The 19,808-nt window shown below is 30.1% G+C and overlaps 1 protein-coding gene across 3 annotated transcripts in view; it reads right to left on the bottom strand.

Moving 5' to 3' along the window:
- LOC122520540 (protein rhomboid-like) overlaps window positions 1-15,562 on the bottom strand; it is a 119,321-nt gene extending 103,759 nt beyond the window's left edge. For all 3 annotated transcript variants that reach the window (XM_043640614.1, XM_043640613.1, XM_043640612.1), the window contains exon 1: window positions 15,221-15,562. The gene's annotated coding sequence lies outside the window, so the exon portion shown is untranslated. The remainder of the gene's footprint in view (window positions 1-15,220) is intronic.
- Between the last annotated feature and the right edge of the window lie 4,246 nt (window positions 15,563-19,808).

Below are 19,808 nucleotides of genomic sequence, written 5' to 3'. Positions count from 1 at the left end.
GACGATCATTGGAAGTGAATTATGTTTCGAATGATCGCGAGCCTCATTGTCGTTGGAGGGAATCCGATAACGTTGACTAGATGAGTCTTCTCTCATCCTCTCTCCCCTCTCATCCTCATCCTCTCTCTCCCTCTCTACCCCTCTCCCTCTCTCTCTCTTTCTCTCTCTCTGTTTCTTCTTCTACCTCTCTTTTTCTGTTCTCCCTAACGTCCTTCTCATCCCCCTCACCCCATCTTTCTTTCTCTCTCTCTCTCTCTCTCTCTCTCACTAGCTCTTTCTCCCTCTCGTAAAGCAGAGATATTACCTGCATCAAAGCCACTCTCGTTACTTCTCGCACGTTCAACGTGTAACTCGTTAGCCCCTTATCTCAAGAGTCGTTTATTTCGAATGAGCGTCCAAGTTCACTCCCTCCTTCTACCACCTCCTTCTACCACCTCCTTCTACCACCTCCTTCTACCTAACCGAACATTCGTTTTTTTTTTGGCCTCTTTCTCTAATTTTATTCTTCTCGATAGTAAATGAAACTACGATTCTCTCTCTAGATCGTTTTATTTCCCACGAATTGTCGATAGGAATGTTATTTATTTAATTATTTGAAATTTTTAATTATATCTATTATATTGTAATTATATAGGGGGGAATAAGATAAAGAAAAATTATAATAGATAATTTATTTATTAATTTGAAATAATATTTTGTACCTAGCTCCGGTTAGATAATATAAATATGTTAAATATACATATATATTATACTTACTCCACGCAAAAAAATATAATAATTATTTTTATAATATATATAAAAGTATATAATATTTATTTAATATATTTTATATAAGTATATATATATCTTCTGATATAGAATTACTTGTAAATTTCGATATGTCAACTACCCGATCGAATGAAAGATAATACACATACAAAGTTTATGAATATTACTTGATGATACTCGTTGAATATTTATCTCGTACCATTAAATCGATTGAAATTCGTAAATACATTCCGATACATGAGAGCGTTTCTCTTCTATCACTAAAATGCTTTCCATCACGTACATATGTATGCATCTATTATACTTTTCTTTATAACTATATATATATAAAGTAATAAAAATATACATAATTGCAGTAAATATTATCGATACCCCTATGCAAGCATATTTTTTCTCTTTCTATTCTTTTTTCATCACAAACGGAACGCACAAGTAAATGTAATAAATCGTGAAATACGAGGTAAGCTCGTTACAAAGTTTTCCTCTTTCCCCTCTCTCCCTTCATTTTTTGTTGTTTTTAGTTTTTATAAATTTTAGCTGATCGACGCTTTCAACAATTTCAAAGCTTTACGACAAAATTGGATTCCGTGAGTTAAAGAGAATCGGAACAAAAACATCCAAGTCGATCTTTTACTCACTGCCCGACCTCCCACATCAACCAACCAAACTCTCTCCCGCCCCCTGTACTTTTCCTCAACCTTTCCTAACATCTTACACAATTTTAAACTTCGTTCGTTCTCGAAGGAAAACTCACGTTTATTATCCTGGTCGCGCGTTGTCGTCGTCGTCGTCTTCGTCTTCCTCGTCGTTGCAACGTTGACGAACAAGACACGCGCTTTACGTTCGACGAAACTGAAAAACTGTGTATAGTAAACTTAACGAACCATAGCTCGCGGTCACTTGGCGAAAAAACTTGAAAGCAAGCGAAGTTAACTTCTCTCTTTCGTCGTTTACAAGTTGGGAAAACAAAGTTGAAGAAACCAACAACCAAGCTTTTTTTCCCCCTTCTCCCTTCTTGGATTCTTCATTCGCATTTTAATTTAAACGTAAGAAATGTTTTTTTTTTCTCTATCGGTTATGCATCTGTATTACAATTATCGAAATGTTTTATTTCGACAAATTGAAATAAAATTAAATAAATAATTTATATTAATATATATCAAATAAAAAGAAAAGTAAAGAAAAAAAACGTGCATTGGATAAACAAAAACATTTCTGCTTTTATTTATCTTTTTCATCGTTTGCAAATTCTAAAGCAAACTCGAAAAAACCCATTAAACTTTATTCTTTACATTCATTAACGTTCTTATTTAAACGTAATAAATGTTTTTTCGATCAATATGTATCTTTACTAATTGTGAGAGTTATCGAAATATTTGATAAAATCAAAGTACGCTATCTTATTGGTAAAAAAAAAGAAAAAAAGAAATAAAAAACAATAAAAATAATTTACATTAGATAAAAAGATATCAAATAAGAAAAAACATCCAAACACACACGCACACACAAACATACGCTAATACAAATACACATTGGATGAACCAAAACTTATCTTTCCCTTTCTCTCTTACCTCGTTAACAAGTTCGCAAACAAAGTTGAAGTAACTTCTCAAGCTTTTTTCCTAGCAGGATTCAAGTTTTAATTTAGATGTAGAAGATCTTCCCGAATCGATAATAATAATACCTACACACAATAATAACTGTCTAAAATTAATTAAAATGTTGAATAAATAAACGAATTTAAATTATCGTATACTAAAGAAAAAACAAATTAATATTAAATAGAATAATTTATTATTAAATAAAAAGATATTAAACGGTTGAAATCCCTGATGCAATAAATTCGAAATTCAACAATTCTCTCTTCCTCTCTTTATCTCTCTCTCTCTCTAATTCAAAGTTCAAAGAAGTGATTGTTGTAAGAGACTAGCACGAGCATTTCCTCGCTTAAACGTTTAATTCCACGACGGTATAAATTTTTCTAAAGAAATAAAAAAAGATTAAAAAAAAAGAAATAAATAAAAAAAAAAACCAAGAAAAAGTATAGAAATAAGAAAAAAAAAGAAGAAGAAGAAGAAGAAGAATTTGTCATTATCGGCTAGTAACATCGAAAAAGCAAAAACTTTCTAAAGTTATCTCTCCTTTTCTCTTTCTTTTTCTCTTTCTCTTTCATTCTGTTTCTGCTTGGAAAATTTATGTTTTCGCGAGGTGGTGTCCCGTTGAATGACAAATAGATAGAAAGAGAGTGTCGGATACTGCTGTTGCTGCTACTCCTGCTGTTAACAGAGAGTTGAAGAGATGGATGAGCTGAAAGGGTGGGAGAAAAGGGTGTGGGTGTGGACGAAAAGACGACGATTCGGTTAAAAGTTCGGACGATTAATTAATGCCACACTGGTGCACTATACTATTCCTATCTTTCTTTCTCTCTTCTTTTAAACTTACTCTTTGCTACTTCATTCTAACTCTGAGGCAAAAACGAAAGAGAGAGAGAGAGAGAGAGAGAGAAAGTTTCACCAAAGATAGACGTTTAAGACTACTTCATTTACTTGCAAATTATGCGGTTCGTCCTAGCTAAAGGAACTCTACCCTTGTTTTCCAACCTCTTTTACATCATTCTTCCTTTTTATTTTGTTTTGTTTTTCTCTTCCATTTTTTTTTTGTTCTTTTTATTTATTTAAATATTTTTTTCTCCTCTTTCTTCTTCTTTATCATGCACGTATGTACAGTACCTACGTGTAATATATAGATATGTATAGCTTCACGAATATCAGTATTATATAGATGGTATAGGTAAACCTTTTTCGAAGATGAAAGAAAGAGTTCAGAAGCGATAAGAAAAGAGTGACTTTCGTACACTTATACATGCTTGCTCTTTTACGATCCTTTCACCGAGCTTTTTCTGATACCTCCTAGCTGCTTGTTCTTTGATATATGTATGTATCTATGCATTTATGCATGCATGCATGTATGTACTTAAAAAAGAAGGCAACCATTTGAATCCGTATAGGATGTATTTCTTTCTCTTTATTTACGAATGTACATATTTATGTAAATAAGCAATGAATTACAAGATAAAGTATAGATTTTCGAAAAAGATACTAATTTTAAAATACATTGGAAACTCGGTTTACGAACGTAATTCGTTACACAAAATGTACTCGTAATCCAAAGCATACATAGATCGAAGCAAATTTCGTCGTAAGAAATACATAAGAAAAACTTTATATGGATATTAGAAATTTGAAAAATATGTTGATATATTTCAATAAGAAAGAAAAGATTGAAATGAAATCTATTGATTAGGATGAAGTAATAAAAAAATTTATTCATTGAAACAAAACGAACATTAATTTTAAAACGATGTATAATTACATGAAATCTCGAGGTTTGAGAAAAATTTCGCTAATTAATTTCAATCATTCCCGTCGTAATTAATATCACTCTGAAAAGTTTTCGAGAATCTAGAAAGAAAAAAAAATAAATAAATAAAAAATCATATAACTCCAAAAAAATACAAAAATTACAACATTAAAAAATAAATCTCATTAATCAATTTCTTTTCCGAATAATTAGTACTATCTCTTGCATAGTCTTCGAGAATCTAAAAGACAAAATAAGAAAAAAACAAAATGTCTAAGGTATTCCAGAAAAATATAGACAAATAAATAGACAAACGGACAGATGGACAGATAGATAGATAAATAGAGAAATCTAGTAGTTAGGATGGAAGAAACGAAGGGAGCTATTGAAAGAAGAAGCACCGTTTTCCTTTTCGTTTCTTTGCTGAGAAATGTTTATTGGCACGGTAAAATCGTGTGGTAGTTAGGTCGAAGTTAGCTTGGATCATCCTTGGAAGCCTCCGGCTACCATCTCTTCCTTCTCTTCAAACCAACCTACCCGCCGACCCCTGTAACTCTCTCCCCCCCCCGTTCCCCAAACCCTTCTTCTGTTCCTTTATATACTTTTTCTTTTTAAGGATATTTACGTTCTCGTTCGCGCGAAGATCCTCCTCCTCCTCTTCCTCCTCCTGGTGGTCCACGGTTAGAGAAACCTTTTGAAACGTTTTCAGGATAGTAGGGATAACCCTGGCTGTGTATGTGTGGAAAGAGAAGTAAAAAGAAACCGTTTCGTACACGTTCCAAGCAGCCGGATGCATCGTTCTGTCGTCGCTATATATTCCCGAGACTCGAGGAAATTCTAAAATACGTTTTTCCATTTATTCCAAGGAAATCTATGAGAACTCTCGGTGGAGTTTCAAGGATACGTCGATACTTGAATCAGAAAGAGAAAAAGAGTAAAAGATAAAAAAAAAAAGAGAGAAACAGGAAGATATATATATATATATGTATATTGAACTGGTCAATAAGTATAATGTCGGAATTTGTAGCGATTTAAGTTTATACGAATAATGTTAAGTTTATTGTATTATTTATATTGATCATTTTGAATACTTTATATCGGAATCAAGTAACACGTTATTGAATTTTGTATTTTAATCACATATCTAGTTTGTTATATTTATTGAAGTTATACTTCTTTTGGCGCGTTGGGGAAAATGTAATGGGGAGTAATTTTGTTCCGAGCGTCTGGACAAACGACACCATGAAGTTTGTCGGTATTGACGACGCGCGGCAAAACGATTTCAAGTATACGGCATGAAGTTGTCTTTCTTTCTTCTTCCCCTTTTTTTCTCAAGCGGGTCACCCATCCAAATACTAATCGTACTCAGCGCCGCTTTACTTAAATGATCGAAGCGAGAACTAATACATGGCTGTTGACGCGTGAAGTAATTCGATATATCTTTCTTATATTTAGTGTAGACTGATATCTATATTTTGATATTTTCTTTTTCTTTTTTTTATTCTTTCTTATATATATAATAATTATTATTTTATTTTTTAAGTTATTTTTTTCTTTGAAGTTTTTTTTGAAGTTATTTTTGAGGTTATTGAGGTTATGTTCGTTTTGGTACGGCAAAGAAGTATGACTTCTTACGTGCGTACATAAGTACACACACCAGTTATTTTTTATATTTAATATCTTATTATTAGCACATTATTTTTTTTTCTCTTGAAAAATTTGTAATATTCTCATACCTCGATATAAAAAACGATTATATTTTTTTATAATAAAAATTTCCAAACAATTTATTGGCCAGTCCAAAGCATATACATCCTGAAGATTTATTACGTATATACATGTAGGAAAAATATATAACGATCTTTGAGATTTATAATTTATCGATACTACGATTGAGAAAATATAATTCGAAGAAATCTTAACATACTTTTTCAAGATAAATGAGACAATTTTCTTCTATGTTTTCCAATATTATAAGAGTGATTTTTAACGATTAGGAAAAAAAAAATGCCTAGTTTCCCTTTTCTTCTTGAAACGAGGGTGAAACGAGGGTAAAACAAGGGTGAAATGTTGAGAAGGAAAATAATAAAATGAAAGAGAGAGAAAGAGAGAGAGAGAGAGAGAGGGAAGGAAAAAAATGATGCTCTTCTCGCTAATCTTGTTTCGCAGGTATGCGTTAGGTGAAAGTGCGATAAAAGAAACAAGCAGCGAAAGTGAAGTGTAACGAATTCGCTCGTAATAAACGAGATCATCGTTTGTTATAATAAAAAGAAAAGAAAAGAAAAGAAAAGAAATGAAAGGAAATAAGAAAAAAGAAAGAAAAATATTAAAAATCCTCCAATCCTGGTGTACTTCTTTCTCCAACTCTTTTCTTTCTTTTAATATATTAAATATTCAAAGTATTTAAAATATATTTTATAGAAAGTTTGTAGAAATACAAACAAACAAAATATACATATTCTAAATTGCTCGATATATACGCAAATGAGTTGACAAATTTCAAGTCTATTCTTATCTTAAAAATGATAAGAATACGTCGAAAAACGAAAGTGAGTTTTGAAAAAATTGTTTCTATTTATGTTAGACTCAAAACTTTTCAACCTACCCATGGTACATATTTCAACATTCATAAAAGAAAAAAGAGAAAAAAAAACGAAAGAAAACAAAAGGGATTAACAAGAAGGAGGAAAAAATTAATAAATAAAATTTGCAAAAAGAGAACGAAAAATAGGAAATAGAAAGAGAAAATTAAAAAGAGCAAGAGAGAAAGAGAGAGAGAGAGAGAGATAGACAGAGGAGAAATTTAAGAATTATTCGGTACTTCAACTACCAACAAAGATCTGCTCTTTTCACGGACAATAGGGGGTTGAGCTTGGTGGTAAAATGTAGAGAAAGAGAAAGAGAGAGAGAGAGAGGGAGAGAGAGGGTAGTACGCGCGAATAATAAATTTGAAAAGTAAGCCCAGAGCACAAGAAATTTATGGCTAGCGCGAGTCCAAGTTTACAATTACACGGAAGAATAGGGGCTGGAGGTTCTCGTCTTAATCCCCTTTTTATCTCTGACCCCAGCCTCCTTTCTCTTTCCCTCTCTCTTTCTCTCGCCATCCCTTTTCTCGAGTATCTACAGCCTTAAAAGACGACAGAGAATTTCGAAAATCTCCGTGATCCCCCTAGGATAACGAGAGACAACAATCGCGGATACTAAAGTTAAAGATTAGATTAAGAATTATCGAGGACCTAAATTAAACCCAACAAGTCTAATTTATATTTAAATTTGGATATCTATAAATGTATATACGTAATATAATGTAGAAAATTTCAATTTAATTTATGTAAATATATATATATACTACTACCGGTCAAATAATTTTGACCATCATACAAAATGATCTAAAGTTGACTTAAATTAATGTTCTCCTATTCAATTTGTCTTGATTATATTATGAACTTGTTTTTCTTATCCAAACGTACTGATATCACCTTTAAAGTTATTTCCACATATTATTTAGAAAGATCCTTTATACATTTTTCGACGTGCATGTATATACTAAAAAAAATGCATGTATACATAAAAAATGTATATACTGTAAAGTAATATGCAAATTTAGAAAAATATTGGGATAAAAGTTTATAAAGTACAAAATTTTAAAATACATTTGAAACTCGATTTGCGAACATGATTCGTTTCCAGAAATTTACTCGTAATCCAAAGCACTCATATATCAAAGCGAATTTAATCATAAAAAATAAATAAATAGAAAATCGGATAATTCGTTCTCCACAATTATTTATTCATATATATATATATATATATATATTGTAACAATATTTGACGATTATTTAAATAATTTTCTTTGTAAACATATAATAATAACATATAAAAATATATTGTAATAATAGTATTTTGTAAATAATTGATATCGTGATAATTGTGACGATTAATTTGACAAACGAGTTAAAAAATTTAACATAGGAATTTTTACTTTTTTTTTCTTTTTTGTAAAAAACGAAAGCGATTTTTCGATAGAAAGGCGAGAAATGTTTTTACATCATACAATATAGATAAATATACATATACATATGTATACGGATGTATACATATGCAATGTTAAACGATATCCGGAGCGTTTTGAAACGTTCGAGAAAAATTTAGCGAACCGAACACGATATACATTTTGTATTTGCAATAGAGAACGATCATCGCTGAATGTTGAAAATTAAACGATAGAATTAATATTTGCATTGCCAAAGGAAAAACGTTTTGAAAAGATTTAAAAAAAGAAAAAAAAAAAAAAACAAAAATTGGACAGAAAAATATGAAAAGTTCAACGCACGTTTGACGAAAAAAAAAAAAAAAGAAGAAAAAAAGAAATACAAACAGATGTTCGATAATAAAATGCAATTATATATCTGCAGTGATTTGTCGAAGTAATAAAGTATTCGCAATGTTATTTAAAAATACTTGCACTTTCGAATCAGCCTTAGTCTCGATAAAAGCTAGAATTAAGGTAAAATGGAAAACTTGAAGGTACTTTAATTATGTTTCAAGAGTTAAGCTCGGCTGCTTGGTGGTTACGCGCGGTGAAATCTTCCCTGTCTTAAGGGGATTCTCACGAAACCCCATCGGTACCTAGTGACGGCTAATTGTAGGGAAAGAAGAACTAGAATCAGGACTTTAACGCCAAATAAAGATTCATAATGTCATGATCTTGTCTTTTAATTTGTAACAATAAAATCGGAAAAGAGAAGAAAATAATAAAAAGAAATATTTCACAATATTTATGATATAAATATTAATAAATATTTATAATATTTCTTTTTTATTTCTAACGACGAATAAATGATTAATGAAAATAATAGATACCTAATATTTATTTGATCAATATATTAATATGCATCCTTTGTTCATACATAAATCGGAAATCCTAACGTAACTCTGATCTAATTATAAATACTAAACATTTATTTAAGATATACAAAATATTGATTAAAAATTGCATAAGAATACTAATCAGATAAATAAATTTCTGATTCTACACACATTTATCTAATTATATCAATCATATAACGTGATAAATATATACGAATAGCCATAAAAAAAAGAAAAAAAAAGAAAATAAACTACTCGAAAATTGGCTCGGCAGATCGTACGAGAAATACTGAATTCCTAGGGGGAGAAAAATAAAAAAAGAAAAAAAAAAAAAAAAAAAAATAAGAGAGAAAGAGAGATATAGTTCTGATATCGGTGTATTAAACTGCCGTGGGACATTTTCACGTACTGATTACACACCAATGGGGTTATTCACGAGCTCCATTTCCTTTTTTTATTATTCCTTTTTATTGTATTTTTTTTTTTTAATTTTTTGTTTTTCTATTTCTACGGAAACGTGTACGAACTACCATTGACGCAAAATTGGCTCACAGCCAGTTCTAGCTTAAAGCTTTCCTACTATCTGCTGTTCGAATGGTATACCTTCCAACTACCAGTTCCCTAGCTTGGATCACCGATCGAATATATACGTTTCAACGTTCGTCGTGTGTAGCCCATTAGAAACATACGATTTATGTCTGCTCTACGAAAATATTTCGCTATTTTAAACCGTCGTCAGATAAGACAGCCAAAAGTGCTTTTTCTTCTTTACTATGATTCTTCTTCGTTACTTCGACTAAGAAAATTTATTATAAAATATTCTTATAAAACGTAGATACAAAAAAATATCTATTTGATATTAAATAAAAAAAAATTAAAAAATTGATAATTATTATTTATATATATATAATTTTTATTTTTATTGTAGATTATCAGATCTTATTACGTAAAAATATATTAAAAATCTGATAAATTCGATATTGCATTTTCCAACCTTCAAAATTAAAATTAAAATTAAAGTTTTTTATCACATGTTTTTCAAATTTTTTCGTATCAAATAATTAAAAGGTAAAAATATATAATTAAAAATATTATTAACATTTTACTTATAAGATTTGAAACATATTTAATATTTATACTTTAAAAATAATTATCTGTACGTAAATCTATAATGCACGGACAATTTAATGAATATTAATAGTCGAATAATAATTTTATATTCATTTATTTAGTCAATTAATAACAACTACTTTTAATATCACGAATATGAATATAAATATAAAATTGATGATAAACACACACATCGGAAATATCGTTGAGTGAGCAAAGAATAATTTTATTATTTTCTTTTTCTTCTTCTTTTTATTTACGTATTCTTCGATTTCTAATGGGTGTAACCTTATAAAGAAAATTCCTTCGGGACAAATTGCAAATTTTCTGTGCAAAAGACTACCCGTCGTAATATCCTATTAAATATTCCCAGGGTGATTCGTAAGGAATGAATTTACACGTTGAAACAAGCGAGAAATCTTGGATGAAGTTTAATAATTCATCCCACCCGTATATATATATATATACATATATGTAATATATACATTTATATATAATGGCAGTTGTGTAGAGGTTTTAAACACACGACGTGCTCCGGTATAGACAACTAAAGCTAAACTCAGAATTACTTGTTAATCCGACGAACCTAAATAATACTTGGCTTCGTAAAATGACGTACATACTTTGCTAACTACACTTATCAAACTTTCCTCCTTCTTGATATCCTTGATCTTTTTATCCGTAGACAAATATTACGAAATTTTACAAGAAGTAATTAACTTTTAAGTTCGTTTATATAATTAACTTTTATATTTCGTTACCAATTATTTTGAAAACTCATTGTTAATTGACGTGAATCCATTTCAATCGAAAATTGTTCATATACGTGAATACAGAATAATCCAAAAGTTACATTAGCAAACTGAAAAATTAGAAATTTTTTCTTGCCAGATATGTGAAACAACGACAACGTGAGCTCATATTTTTAATAACATTGGTACTGGAGATTCACGCCATGAAATGATAAATAAAATGTAATTTTTAAGCCAATATTGATGTTTTGTATTTTTTTTTTTTCAGTAAAAGCGAATTTTGAAACATTCTGTATTTTAACTCGCATACACCGAGAAAAAATTGTATTTCTCTTCTAAAAACCAGACGATATAAATCAATCATTTGTTTTTCATTCCAATTAAAACATAAAACCATTAAAATATTACACATGCGATTAATTAATTTGTTTAAAGTTATTTGTTTCAATTCTAACTGGATTTTATTTGAAATCAAAATAAATATTATGAAATCGCGTTGATACCGATCGAGAATTCTCATCGATTTAACAAGTTAAATATGAGTTAACAATTAAAGTATTGAAAGAGAATTAGAGAATCTAAAAGATGATCGATCAATATGAAAATCGTTTATGCATATGCATTTAGTTTCGCAAATAAGTTAGCTATGTAAACGTACGTTCGGATCCTTTGAACGTTCACCTTTTTAAGTAAATCTTCTATCGTCAAATGGCGCGCAGAACTATGTAAGTATCAACTGACTAAAATATATATATGTATAGGTAGATATAGAAGAGAAATATTTGTTCCGACCTGTCAATATTTATTCGCAAAAAATATTTCATCGCTCCCGTTTCCTTTTACATTATAGAAACAATAAAAAAAAAAAGAAAATAACAGATATCATGTATGTGTATGCATGTACATAATAAATGTATAGACGTGTTATAAACACATACGTGCTCGAAAAAAATCGAATGAAAATAATTTTAAAAAATTCTTATTTCATGAAATAAAAAAATATATTTTTTAATGAAAAATCTGTTCGAATATTGCGTACAAAAATAAAAAATAATTTCACATGCACGCGTATTGAAATGTATAAATTGATTTAAAAAAAAAAAATTTTCACAACTTGTATATATTCGAAAATCGGCAGAAGATAATTTCTAAAAAAACTAATTCTAAATATATATTTTTTTGATAAATGTGTTTAAAAATTGTATTAAAAAAGTAAAATATAATTTTACGTAAATATATTGTACACTCAATTCTTATTTTACACAATTTTTTCTTTACACAGTCTAAAAAAAAATCAATTAGTTTATTTTCTCTAACACGATTTCAAAATCATTTTCCTCGTACTTTTTCGCAACGTTGTAATACATTTGACCAAATATTTTCATCAGGGTGAAATGCATAACTCGTGTTATTAGGTGTATATTAGAGATTTAAAAAAATACGTGTTTCTATTTCTGTTTTTACTAATTTACGACGAATAATTGATTAAATGCTATTTCTAATGATATTAATTAAAAATTTTTAAATCTATCTTTTTTGCCGTATATATTTATATGTTACTAATTTGATTTTAGTTAATATAATAACTGAATCATATATAAATCTGATTTTATACTATTAAACTGGTTATCCTTAAAATTTGTACCGATTTATAAATAAATATTCGATAAGAAAATTGACATGAACTTATCAATATTTTTCTTACACGATTTTTCGAATAAAATCTAATTCTTTATCTTATCTCATATGGTTTTTAGATAACATCGAACGTATCAGCCCTTTTTATAAGAGAAAACGTATCTTTTTCTGCACAGTTTCCTTTTTAACATAATATTTTGAGAAACGTATCTAACGCGTATAAAAGAGTCGGACGTGTACATATGCATAATTTGATAAAAATATATTTAAATATATTCTCGAGGTAAAAATGTCAATAATTTTAACAAAAAATTTCACATACACGTATCTTTTCGGGAAATCCGTTTAGAAATTATATACAAGAGTGCGACATAATTTAATATACATATACGTTGATAAAGTAGCAAGTAGAGGAGAGAAAATTCGATTCCGGCCGGAAGTAGTACTCGCAAGAAACGTATTACGTATTCCCTTCTCCCCGTACCGGTACCATAAGAGTAGGAGTAGAAGTAAGAAGAGAAAAAGGAACAGGAGGAGAAGTGCAAAAACGTTTTAGGAAAATCTCTCGCAAATATTCATCCCTACGGATTTCAAATAAAATAGCAAAGACCCTTCGGCAAACGATTACGTTCGCCGAAATGGAGTTGCACGATATTTCAACGCTCGTAAATTATACGAAAGCACCGGGGAACTAATTCGAAGTACTGCTTCATCATAGAGGAAGTCGGAATCAATTCTACGAATCAGTTCGAGTGTTCGAGTGTAAACTAGAGAATGAATTATCGATAAACCTTTTCAGCCGTTTCTAACATGGCTCTTCTTTATCCTTCACTTTCTCAGCTTCTTCTTATTCTTCTTATTCTTCTTCTTTTTCCTCATCTGAATATAATGCACGTCATGTATGTATGTGTTTGTTTATTTTATAAATGATATTAACGTTTTTGCGATAATCATATTCCCTTCGATATTTATATCGATCGTGAAAAAGCTAGTTGCACCTGGTTACTAGAAAAACTACAATGTTTTCTTTTCTTTTTTGCTTACATACCCAGCCCCCAACCCTATCCCTATACTCATCTTGAATTCCACGAACACGTTCCAGCGTATTTCTTGGCTACATAAGATAAACGACGAATAATTTGATGCGATGTTATGTTACCACGCGTAAAACCACAACACTTCCTCTCCTCTCCTCTCCTATCCTCTCCTCTCTATTCCTCTCCGTTCCATTCCACTACTCTCTTCCCTCTTTATCACTCTTTCTGTTTTCTATCTCTACACGTGCTAGATACGAGCTATCGATCTATTCCAACAGCATAATTGGTTACGCATCGAATGTTGAAATAGCCGGAAACTGGATAGAAAATGAGAGCTGAGTAACAGCAATTACCTGGACCGCGATAGTTATGTGTTTGGCTAACAACAACTCGATACCAATTGATTAGTTTATTCGATAGGAAAAACAGTTAAGTGAATGCTGTTAATGATTTCTAATCGAAATTTGTAAAAACGATTAATTTTCTATTTGAAGAGAAAGCTATTCGTATTAAATTACTTCAACTTAACTAAATTTAACCACTTGCGATGCAAGGAAATTTTTGGTTGAGCGTCCCAGAACAGTCGAACAGGAATCACTTCGCGGTGCGTTCAGGCAGCGTTCAGCGGGTGGGTTCCAGAAGAGAAAATAAAGAGGCAGAAGGATAAAATTACATCTGTATCAATATTAAATTTATTTATTAATAATCTTGCATGGTGTGATACTTTTCAAAACAACTTGGAATGTGTAACGCTACAAGACATTTTTTACACTCCCATGTAAAATTTCATCTCCGTTTATTTATAGAAATAACATCATAACATGTTTTCGCTATCACTTTTTACAGTCTGGGGTCAATACTGATAACTTTGCACGATGAAGAGCAAGCAGAAACTGTGCCTCGGTAAAGAATTTTACTGAACGGTGGACGTGCCACGCACGTCATTTATCTTTCTGTAACAATTGCTCAACGACGTGCGTAACACGTCGCTGGCGTTCCGGTAACAAAAGCATGTTGACGTGCGTGGCACGTCTTTCCACCGCAAGTGGTTAAAATAATATTAATCACAATCAATTATTTAATATTTTAATTAATGATAAAATTACAAATATTACCGATCGATAATAAATAATTATTAAAACGAGCTTACTATATGTTATAACATACTTCCTAACCTTGTATGATAACCTTGAAAAATGTAACGTTAATCCATAATGATGTCAATAATTTATATTACGATCGAGGATAACTTATAAAAATGCGGAAACTTTGATAAAACTTTATCTATGTGGTAACGCGTTATAAATAGATAAATCGATCTATTCAGAAAATACTAATGTCAAACTAATAATACTTTTTAATGCAATGAATATTCTGATGTAACTTCATATATTCGTAGATAATATTTATCAACCTAAATATATTGTACATAATTTTAAGATCGATTCGCTAGCTTATGACCGTGAAACGGTGTACGATTAAGGCCAGTAGAAAAATATCACGAATATATCTCTTTCCTGTGGTATTACCTTGAAACCACATCCACGGGATGCAAATAAAACGTTAAATGAACTAAAAAAAATTCCTTGGAGAAAAGTAAATGACAATGTTACCTTTCAAATCTATTCGAAAGGAATGATAAACATTAGAAAATAACAATAACATTAACAAAAATCCATCACATACCTCGTGGAATATTTAACAGTAACGTAATCGTCCCATTCTTCTTTTTATCCTTGAATGAAAGTTCTCGGCTTGGTTGTCCAATTTATCGTTAAAAATGACAATGACAATGACGATTACGATGATGACGACGATGACGATGACAACGATAAATTTTCGATCATCGATTCGAAAATTTGGTCGAAAGAACACCAGAGATCACTAACATAATATGAACGCAAATAGAGATACAGATAAAAATATAAAATAAATAAATATATATATATATATAAATAGATAGAAAGTAGAGTTCGAAAGGAAAGATCGACAAATATTAAGAAGTATACAGATGCACTTCGTCGTCCGCGCGTGCACTGACTGACACCGACCTGTCGAGCACGTTACGAGCGTTAGCTTTCTCAGGGGTGGGAGTTGGTTGGTAAAAGGGAAGGGGTGGAAGCAGCGCGCACACTCACACCACGTACAGGTGACTCACAGTAGCTTTCTTGTCAGTGCGTTGCTATGACGATAGGAGACCACGCGTCGTTTGTAAGATAGGGATGACATTACAGGTGTATACGTAACACACAGAGAGAGAGAGAGAGAGAGAGAGAGAAAGAGCTTCATTTCTGCTTATTCCAAATACTTTTATGTTCCTATATACAAAACCTACTCTGACTTTTAATCCTTATGATTTCTCTTTCTTATTTTTTTTGTTTTGTTTTTACGAAAGTATGAAAGAAATTTAAGATGTTTTCATTTCGTGTTATTTAAAAAAATGTTATATGTATAAGCACGAATAATTCTAAACATTATCGTGAACTCGGGAATCAACAAACTTTTTCTCGAAATTCTTTTCTCGGACTAAATAAACTCGGTCTCGGGGAAAACGACATATATAAGTCAGTATATACATACGTATTATACATATATAAGTATTTAGTTTTGATCACGGTTTAATATCTATAGTCTTGGTTCCGTTAAAGGTTAAATCTGATTGGTTATTCCGAAAGTTTTCTTCCTCTCTAGTTGTATTCACTGTTTTTTTTTAAATGTAACAAGTATACCCACGTTTCTCCAACTTTTCCTAGGACTTTACGCGATTAAATACTTTTTATGTATATATGTATATGTATGTACATAAACAATTGAGTTCATTAAGTAGAATTCAAAGCTGATTGAATCGATCAATTATATATGTATTAGATCTAGTAATTATTAATATCGTTTTTGTTTCACACGTTTGCAAAAGTTGTTTCCATGTGTATACGTAATAATCATATAATAGGTATAACATTATCTTATAAAACGTTTACATAGAAAAATAATTGAAATAAAATGTTCAGAAAATATTCAAACGCACATTGAACACCCTGTTCTTTTGGAACTTCCGTAATTCTCGATCGTTATTACTTTAGATGTTGTATATATATATATACATACATAGTGCATATATAAGTGCATACATACGAAAAGTTAATAACACCGCGGCATTGAAAGGAACCGTCGAACTAGCTACATACATATAGCATAGTAAGAGACGGTCAAATAAGCTGATGCTGCAAGAACGTATCCGTGAATACGTAAGCTTTCCATGAGAACGCGACAGCTTTTACGTGATCAGCGCGTTCCGATATCCTTCGAAATTTCCAAGCCTCGAGAGGGAGAGGAAGTAATTCGTATGGAAATAAGTACAAAAAATAGAGAGAGAGAGAGAGAGAAAAAAAAATTATATTAAAAATAAAAGGAGACAAAAATTTGTTTAAATTATAAAAAATTAAAAAAAAGAAACAAATAGATAGGTGATTCGTTCGTTTCGTTCGTTGATTCGATGATTATGTAACTGTCGTGTCAGTCTCGGACCAATAATTGCATCATATTAGCTATCTCAAGCATAGAAAAATAAAGCAGATAAGAAAGAAATGAGAAGACAGTTTGATATTATAAAGAATTCCTTCATAGAGTTAATTGCATCGAGTTATGCAAAAAGCTATCAATCTAAAATTGAGTATACATTTAGTTTGAAGATTTTTATTTTAAATATAAAAAACAAATCTCTCCGTACACTCTCTCTCTCTCTCTCTCTCTCTCTCTCTCTCTCTCTTTCTTTTTTTTATTTCTATTCAGGTATATTTCATTTTATTCTTATCGTTTTAACGATTTATTTATTTGGGAATAATATAATTAATATTATTTAATAATTTTTCCCCATTTATTTCTTTTTTTTTATAAGCATAAAGTTAAAGTGTGGATCGTTAGTTTTCTTTTTCATTTTTAAATAATCGTATAACGTATGAAAATTATTTTCCGAGTTAATAATTTTATTTGTGAAATACAAATCATCAAATCATTGAATAAGTAATATCTGCGTTGAATTTTATGGAATATTTTAAGGGTTGATAAATGTTTACATATCTTTTGACTCCCTAATTAAAAAATCTGTTCTTGCATAAAACATAAAAAAGTTTATTCCACGTAAGATCCTCGATCTCTTTCACATCTCTTTTTCTGTCAATGAAAAAAATATGGAGAAAATGAAGAAGAAGAAGAAGAAGAGGAAGAGAGGAAAAGAGGGAAATACAGAAGGGGAAAAACGGCTTTCATCGTCTCCTCTTCGATGTTTCACCAGGAAAAACATCACTGACGACAGGATAGAAAAGGTATATATCGTATATAAGTATATATGTATATACGTATATACATACGGGGTGAAAAATTTTAATCGAAACACTTTAACATCTGCCTTATTCGTAATTTAATTGAAAATTTGTATAAAACAAAGTTTTACTATTTAAATAAAATACATGTAATGATAAGATAATTCTTTTCTCAAGATCATTGTTTTAAATGTAATCATATATTTTGTATTACATAAATAGAAGAACTAGCTCGTAATTCTATATGCAAAAGTATTACCTTTTTATAAAATTAATATTTATTAATAATTAAAAGATCGTCAAAAAAAAAAAGGATGTACACATTTAATTTATAAAAATATAATAGAAGTCGTAATGAACAGATAGAGAAACGGTGAAAGAATATTTTTATAGCAATATTTAAATAAAAATATCTCCTAAATAAATACGTTTTCCACGTGCCAGAGGTAATACATTTCATAGAAAATTGTACAGAGATAAAAAGATTATGCATTTCACTACTACATGTAACTTGTTTAAAAAAAAAAAGAAAAAAAAGAAAAAAAAGAAAATATTAAAATGTCTCGTGAAATTTTCTTCATAGGAACAAAAATAAAAGAAAACGAAAATTTATCACCGTGTCAGATTGAAATGACCCACCCCGTACGTACATAGAAATAATACTGAAAAGTATTTTATGTTCTCTTTTCCCTTTTGATTCGTCAACGTCTGGCAATGTTTAAAAGCAAACGCGTTCTACTATACTTCTCCGCCATTAACGTCGAAATGACTGAAAGCACAGTAATTAGATCGCCGCGTACAAAGTACCCCTACTTGGTTTACCATCCTACATTTATAGATTCTCTTGCACACAGTACTTACTTTGATCATTTTGTCTTTGTGCTTTTCGCAGGATATTTTTATTCTTCTTCTCTCCTTCATCTTCTGCAGCTCTATTTTTCCATTTTCTTTTTTTCTTTTTTTTTTTTTGTTATTTCTCTCCTTTTTTTTTATCGTCTCTAGGACGAACGCGATGGAACGGTCAAAGGTCCGTTCTCAGTGATTAGAAGGATGAAAGAGAGAAAGAAATAGAAAGGGGTTAAAGTGATCATCTAAAAAGGAAAAGGAAGATAGAGGACATTATTGGCTCGTGTGTTAACGAAATGCGGAGGAAGAATAAGTTGAGATCGAATTGAGGATTTAATGCAAGTATAACTCCTTGATATGGAAAAGGATGGAAATAAAAAAGGGCGAGATGAGGAGAGAAAATGTATTTTTACGAGGTTCCTTTTCTTTCTTTCATTCTTTTTCACCTTTTTTTTTTTTCCTTTCGATCTTCGCTAAACGATTCCAACGTAATTTATATGCATATCAACGTGAACAAAATGTAGAATATATATTATAAGTGAAAGAGAGAGAAAGAGGGAGGATGAAAAGGGAGAGAGAAAGAACGATTTTACGTACGACGTAACTTTTTAATTGTGTTTGCATAATCGTCGAAAACATCACGATAGAGATATACGATTAATTGTAAGTTAGAATTTATTATACGACTAATAGTATTATATATATATAGTATATATAATATTTTTGTTAGATATACAAATATGACGTTTGTTATTCTGATTATATAACTCTATTATCTTGTGTCTTTGGATAATCACCGATAGCATTACTGTAGATTTACGATTAATAATAAGTTACAATTTATGCTAATAATATTATATATTACATTTTTGTTAAATATTCCTAATAAAACATTTGTAATTTGAATTACGTAAATTTCTAATATTGATTTCGGATAATCGTCAAAAATATGACGATAAATATTATATATATACGACTAATATAAATGAAAATTTATTAAACGTTAATAATATTGAATGCTTATAGATAACATTTTTGTTACATATCAGAGATAAAATATTTGTAATTCTAATGACGTTATAATCTTTTAAATGCAGAGATCACTAACA

Source organism: Polistes fuscatus, unplaced genomic scaffold (assembly GCF_010416935.1).
Source record: "Polistes fuscatus isolate 324 unplaced genomic scaffold, CU_Pfus_HIC Scaffold4, whole genome shotgun sequence".
Taxonomy (NCBI): Eukaryota; Metazoa; Arthropoda; class Insecta; order Hymenoptera; family Vespidae; genus Polistes; species Polistes fuscatus.
Note: the sequence above shows the minus strand (reverse complement) of the source record. Positions and strands in the feature narration are given on the sequence as shown.